The sequence below is a fragment of the Tenrec ecaudatus genome, chromosome 2 (genome assembly GCF_050624435.1).
Source record: "Tenrec ecaudatus isolate mTenEca1 chromosome 2, mTenEca1.hap1, whole genome shotgun sequence".
Classification (NCBI taxonomy): Eukaryota; Metazoa; Chordata; class Mammalia; order Afrosoricida; family Tenrecidae; genus Tenrec; species Tenrec ecaudatus.
Genome location: NC_134531.1, coordinates 127682623 through 127690098, shown reverse-complemented (window position 1 = coordinate 127690098; position 7476 = coordinate 127682623). Strand labels below are relative to the sequence as shown.

Below are 7476 nucleotides of genomic sequence, written 5' to 3'. Positions count from 1 at the left end.
TTTGATACATACAGGGCGCCCTTGCTCTAGTCACCAAACTGCCTCTTGCTCTATGTACACAATTATTTCACCGTAGAGCTAGGAGAGTCCTTGCACTATTGATAAGGACATGGCTCAACTGGCTTCTTCTAGTCCTACTTCTGACGTCAATAAATCACCAAGAGAGTGGAGAGAAAGGAGAAGTCATAAGGGATGAGGGCTGAGGCACGGTGATGAGAAAAATCGTTTAGTCTGTGGAATGTTTACTTATTCTGTCTATATCTCCATTGAGCCCCGGGGAAGTCCTTGTTTTCCTGATGAAAAGAGCGAAGAAGTGTCTTCGCATATGTCTTCCCAGGAAATATTGAGAGACTGGTAAAAGAGCATAAATTATAAAATATAGAGATTGGGATAAATGTTAAATCAGCCATTGAATTGCATAAAGTAATCTTTCAACTGGAAGCATTTATATGCTTTAAAACATGTTGCGAGACTTCTGCTTTCAGCTAGGGTAGAGTAACCAGAACCAGATTCGCCTTTCCAGCTGAAACAACCAAAGGTCTAGATGGAACGTGTGCAACATTGTCCACGCCAGGACTCCAATAATCAGTCCAAAGGTGGCATCCAACAGTGTGGGAGTGTTACCCCAAACGAGCAGACATTCCTACCAGAGGGATCGGCGGTCCTGTTGGAAAATTCAAGTCAAGATTGAGGGAAGGAAGTATCCATGTCTTAGAGAGGGCAAGTGCATTTCTGTTGGTAAAAAATGGGGAGGAACCATCTCCCAACAGGAAAACATGCTTCACAACACTTACATGGAGCCCAGGGGGAAAATATGCTTAGTATTATGCTCCTAATTGGGCACATTAAACCCAGCCTCTAGTCAGCCCCTTTGGACCCAGGCCATGCGCTGTAGACTAATGGGACTTTAGACCCTGTGTGTAAGGCACACAACATTCTCCATAGGCCACACTGGAAGGACTCGATGTGGAAACTCCACTAAGTGAACTGGGCTCTCAAACTCACCTATAACCGAAACTGCATGGGGTGAGAAGAAAGAGACGACACCTATGCCACGGGTATGGAGCTGGCAGTCGTCGGACTGTCACTCCTTGAATGACCTTCGTGCTTTATGTAGACACATATTAATCTAGTAGGCCTCACTCTGCCACTGTTGATGAATATTACTCAAGGTTTTGCCTTACCAACAACTCCCATTACCTGTGTAAATAGTGTACAGTCACTTAAGAATTTAATCTCTACATGTCAATAATTCATGTACTGTGATTTATAACTAGCCTACACTTGTATAATCTTTTTTTCAGCTGTGTTTTAAATTATTTACCATTAGTTAAATTAATGACACTATCAATAGAATGACTTTATGCTTCAGGGAGATAATTGATAATGCTCTCTAACATAAAAGGACAATGATGTCTCTAAGATGAAACAGAGGCATATATAAGCCATAGATATATGAATGGGTATGCGCCACTTAATTCTAGCCCCAATCTAAGAACAATTAGTTCCCATGACATGGCCCTGCTTGATACACACCCGTTCAGCTCACAGAAGATATAGATACTACAGTAAAAATGTGAAGAAACTGGATGGTGTCTGGCTATCAGAAGGAATAGTGTCTAGGATCTTAAAGGCTTGTATTCAAACAAGCAGCCATCTAAGGGGGCATCAACTAAGGCCACATAGAAGAAGCACACCAGGATGTGTGACCCAAGGATTGTAAGTCATACAATGCAAATGCAAAGGAGGGAATGGTAGCAGAGTTTAAATTGTGAATTCTTGGTTTGTAGAGGGCTATAGAAAACAGTGGTAGCCAAAAATCCATTTGCAGAATCTACATATAGAATAAATCTCAGTGACTATAGCTGGGGGATGTGACTAGTCTGGTCATCAGACAGCAAATATTGTAGAGACGATCAGACTAGATTAAAATGTAAAATATGATGTAAATGATCAAATGTATCCTCTTAATTGATTTCCTTTTTGGCACATCTACAGTTCTCGCCATTAAACATATAGGGAAAGGAAAGCACACGTGAATGGAGCCTCCGGTGACTTCCTTTGAAACATAGACCAGGACTGTGGAGAGCCTTGCTGACATACAGGATGCACTGGAAAGTGGAATAGGACAAATATAACTAGGCTAAAACCTAGCACCTTGTCATTTGATCCCCCTTTTGACCCATTTAAAAATTTTTCTGGTGTAATATTTTCTATTTTCTTCTTAAGTAGGGTTTCTCTCTTTTTATTTTGCTATTGCTGTTAGCACTTTTGACTCTATTTTGTATTGTTGCATGTTTTCCAGTACTTGAAGCCCAAGAGGATTGAATCTGCAGAGACAGTAACTGGATTAATAGTTCCTTAGGGGCATGGCAAGGGAGGTTGGGAAATAGGGAGCCAATAACAAGGAGTACAAGGAAAGAGAAAATGTTCTAAAATTGATTGTGGTAATAATTGTATACTTCTTGATATATGACTGAACTATTGAATTGGATGATACTTGAATTATGTTCCAATACAACTGTTTATACAATAAAACTATTTGTAAAAAAAGAAAAATAACAAGGAAAAAAAGAGGAATATGAAAATAATAATTATTAGGGGCTGGCCCCAATCCCAACTACTATGTGGACACCTGCCTGTCCCCCCAGAAGAATTTATTTCAAAAGACAGCATTGAATCTGCAGCTCCGGGAGAGGACATATCTGATTAGAGCACACGGGAGCAGATGAAGGGGGGGGGGGAGAAATTGGAGCACATCCTGGCCCACCAGGCCTTGAGGATGGTGACCCTAATTAGAGCAGCCAGTTCACAGAAAGGACCACATGGCCAGCCCCACTATGAAACGTGATGCCCCTCACTGATTCATGGCCCTGCGGGGGACAGCACCAAAAACACAGTGTGGGAATTGCGCCCGACTTGATCCCACCATACCAAGGCAAAACACTAAGGGGGTGCAACATAACAGCAAGGGAATGGAGCAGTAAGGTCCCCAACAGACGGGACTGGACTGCTGAAGGTGGACTTTGGGACCAAGGCGTGGTGCCCCAACAGACAGGACTGGAAAACACTCCCAAAGGCCAGCAAACAGTGCTTGAACTACAAGCTTTTCTTTCTTGTGTTTTGTTTTGTCATTGGTTTGTTGTTGTTGTTTTGTTGTATATTGATGCTTGGTTTTGCTCTGTCTTGTTTTTGTGCATTTTATTATCTCCACAGGTCTGGATGAATAATCTGGAGGAGAAAACAATGGGACTGACAGTTCTGGGGGGACATGGGAGAGGGGGAGTTGGGGAAAGGAAGTGGTGTTAACAAACCCAGGGAGAAGGGAACAACAAGTGATCCAAATCGGTGGTGAGGAGGGTGTAGGAGGCCTGGTACGGTAATGTAACCAAGATTAATTACTGAAACCCAAACGAAGACTGAGCATAATAGTGGTACAAGAGGAAAGTCAAGGAAATAGAGGAAAGAGCTAGCAGGCAAGGGGCATTTATAGAGGTCTAAATAAAGGCATGTACATATGTAAATGTATTTATATATGAGGATGGGGTAATAGATCTATGTGCATATATTTATAGATTTACTATTAAGGTAGCAGAAGGACATTGGTCCTCCACACAAGTACTCCCTCATTGCAAGAATAATTTCTTCTCTTAAACTGACATTCTGTGATGCTCACCTTCCTGACACACGACTGAAGACAAAGCGGGTGAATAAGTAAATGTGGTGAAGAAAGCTGATGGTGTCCAGCTATCAAAAAATTTAGTGTCTGGGGTCTTAAAGGCTTGAAGGTAAACAAGCAGCCATCTAGCTAAGAAGCAACAAAACCCACATGGAAGAAGCACGCCAGCCTGTGTGATCACGAGGTGCTGAAGGGATAAGTTATCAGGCATCAAGGAACAAAAAAATCATATCATTGTGTGCTCACCTCCCTGATATGATTGCTGGCGACAAATGGGTGCATAAGCAAATGTGGAGAAGAAAGCTAATGGTACCTGGCTATCAAAAGATATAGTGTCTGGGGTTTTAAAAGCTTGAAGGTAAACAAGCGACCATCTAGCTCAGAAGCAACAAAGCCCACATGGAAGAAGCACACCAGCCTTTGAGATCATGAGGTGTCAAAGGGATCAGGCATCAGGCATCATCAGAACAAAAATACATAACATAGTGAATGAGGGGGGAGTGCAGAATGGAGACCCAAAGCCCATTTGTAGGCCAGTGAACATCCCCTTACAGAAGGGTCTCAGGGAGGACAAGAGCCATCCAGGTTAGGATGTAGCAACAATGTAACACACTTTTTTTTTCTTTTTTTTTTTTCCAGGACCAACGATCACTAGCATCCCAGGTAACAAAAATTACTCTTCCGAATTCTCTTGATGTCAATTTCGCACATAGAGCAATAGAGATGCCCTATGTGTGCCACTCAATGACAGAAACCCCCTTTTTTTTTAAACATACAACTTTCCTCTAGTTCCTAAAGGCTTCCTTCTCCCCCACTATCATGATTCCAATTCCACCTTGCAAACATGGCTAGACCAGAGGATGCACGCTGGTACCGATAGAAACTGGAAACACAGGGAATCCAGGGCGGATGATCCCTTCAGGACCAGTGGTGTGAGTGGTGATATGCAGAGGGGAGAGGGAGGGTAGGTTGGAAAGGAGACACCCACTACAAGGATCTACATGTGACCTCCTCCCTGGGGGACGGACAACAGAAAAATGGGTGAAGGGAGACGTCGGACAGTGCAAGATATGACAAAATAATAATTTATAAATTATCAAGAATTCATGAGGGAGGGGTAAGCGGGAAGGGAGGGGAAAAATGAGGAGCTGATGCCAGGGGCTTAAGTGGAGAGCAAATGTTTTGAGAATGATGTACAAATGTGCTTTACACAATTGACCTATGTATGGATTGTGATAAGAGCGGTATGAGCCCCTACTAAAATGATAAAAAAAAGAAAATGATAATTGTTTCAAAATAAAGCAAAGACTTGTTGTTATAATTGTTAGAAATGTAAGCCATTGTCTGATATATGAAAAGAGATATCTGGGTGGTAAACCAATAAAATTACTAAAGAAACATTTGATAGTGATGAACTTAAATTCTCTTAATAGCAATCTAAATGGTGCATCATGGGTAATAGTGATAGTTGGGCAGGTCAAAAAGGACATGAGAGGTCTGAAAAATTCATGAGTAATAGAAGAAGATGAAGCATAATTTTTAGAATTATCTGAAAAAGATAAGGCAGTCCTACTTATTATCATTTAAGAGATTGTTAAAGAAATGATAATCTCAGAATGATTCGGCAAGATAAATTCACAAAATCAATGGATTTGATTACTATTCTTTTAGTTTTTTTTAAAATAATTTTATTAAGGGCTCATACAGCTCTTATCACAATCCATACATACATCAATTGTATAAAGCACATTTGTACATTCATTGCCCTCATCATTCTCAAATCATTTGCTCTCCACTTAAGCCCCTGGCATCAGCTCCTCATTTTTCCCCTCCCTTCCTGCTCCCCCCTCCCTCATGAACCCGTGATAATTTATAAATTATTATTTTGTCATATCTTGCACTGTCCGACATCTTCCTTCACCCATTTTTCTGTCGTCCGTCCCCCAGAGAGGAGGTCACATGTAGATCCTTGTAATCAGTTCCCTCTTTCCAAGATACCCTACCTCCACCCTCCCGATATCGCTATTCTCACCACTGGTCTTGAAGGTATCATTCGCCCTGGATTCCCAGTGTTTCCAATTCCTATCGGTACCAGTGTATATCCTCTGGTCTAGCCAGATTTGTAAGGTAATGCGGAGGTGGGGGGTGGGGCAGGGGGAGGAAGAAGCATTTAGGAACTAAGAAACTAGAGGAAAGTTGTATGTTTCATCATTGCTACATTGCACCCTGACTGGCTCCTCTCTTCCCCGTGATCCTTCGTTAAGGAGATGTACAATTGCCAACAAATGGGCTCTGGCTCTGAACTCCACACTCCCCCTCATTCACAATGATATGAGTTTTTGTTTTGATGATGCCTGATATCTGATCTCTATGACACATCATGATCGCACTGGCTGGTTTGCTTCTTCCATGTGGGCTTTGTTGCTTCTGAACTAGATGGCTGCTTGTTTGCCTTCAAACTTTTAGGGTTTTTTTTTTCATTAGTAATAATTTATTGCATTTTCAGTGAAGGTTTACACAGCAGATAAGGTTCCCCCTCAACAATTTCTACACACATAATTCAGTGACGTTGATGTGTTATGTTAGGGTCTCTAAAGAGGTAAAACAAGTGACACATATGTGTGTGCATATAGAAAATGATTTATATCAAGACATGACTCACCCAGTTGTAGAAGTCAGTCCAGTTCTGTTCAAGCCCTGTGTCTGGTGTCAGATGAAGGTTTCTCATGACTCATCTAAGGGTGGGGGCTAATAAACAATAAGCAGGAAGATGAGGTAGGAAGACCACAAGCTGGTAGAACGAATTGGGGATTAGTTGAAAGAATCTAAGGTCAGTTGTCCACTGGTGCCTCTGAGCACTGGTGACAATATAATAAGAATTCGGCGAATCAGATGCAGGATCAAAATCTGCATAGAAGTCAAATAGCTTCCACAAAACTTAGAGAGTAGGTCACTCCTGAATGGAACCTCCCTCAATCATATCAAAGCTATGACCACATTGCTGTTGTCGTTATTAGGTGCCATGAGATCAATTCCAACCCATAGCAACCCTTTGCACAACAGGACAAAGCATTGCTGCTCCTGCAATCACCTCACAATTGTTCCCATGCTTGAGCCCATTGTTACAGCCAATGTGTCAATCCCTCTCCTTGAGGGCCTTCATCTCCTTTCACTGCCTCTGCACTTTACCGAACATGCGATCCTTCTCTGGGACTGGTCTCTCCTTACATGTCCAAAGTATGCAAGATGCGGTCTTCTCATCCTTCCCTCTAAGGAACACTCTGGGCAAACTTCTTCCAAGACATTGGTTCATACTTTTAGCAGGCCAGGGAACTTTCAATATGCTTCCCTCGCACCGCAATTCAAATGCATCCATTCTTCCTCAGTCTTCTTTATTCGATGTCCAACATTCACATGCATATGAGGCTACTGAAAATACCATGCCGTGGGTTGGGCACACCTTAGTCCTCAAAAGAACATCCTTGTTTTTCAATATTCAAAAGAGGTCTTGTGCAGCAGATTTATTCTATGCAACCTGTTGTTTTGGGTCTTGACTACTGCTTTAATGAGAATTGACTGATTGTGGATACGAGAAAGACAATGTCCTTCAATGCCAACCTTTTCCCCATTTATTGTGATGTTACCTACTGATCTAGTTGTGAGTATTTGGGTCTTCTTTATACTGGATTATAATCCATTGTGAAGGCTATGGGCCTTGATCTTCAGTGCTTCAGTTTACAGTAAACAAGCAAGGTTGTGGCACCTGCATATTGCAAGCAATTAACAAGCTTTCCTTC

At 41.9% G+C, this 7476-nt stretch overlaps 1 non-coding gene across 1 annotated transcript; it reads right to left on the bottom strand.

The window, feature by feature from the left end:
• Positions 1–4307: 4307 nt before the first annotated feature.
• On the bottom strand, positions 4308–4441 carry LOC142441620 (U11 spliceosomal RNA). Its single transcript, XR_012782984.1, has one exon. It is a non-coding gene; the product is annotated as a U11 spliceosomal RNA (small nuclear RNA).
• Positions 4442–7476: the final 3035 nt, after the last annotated feature.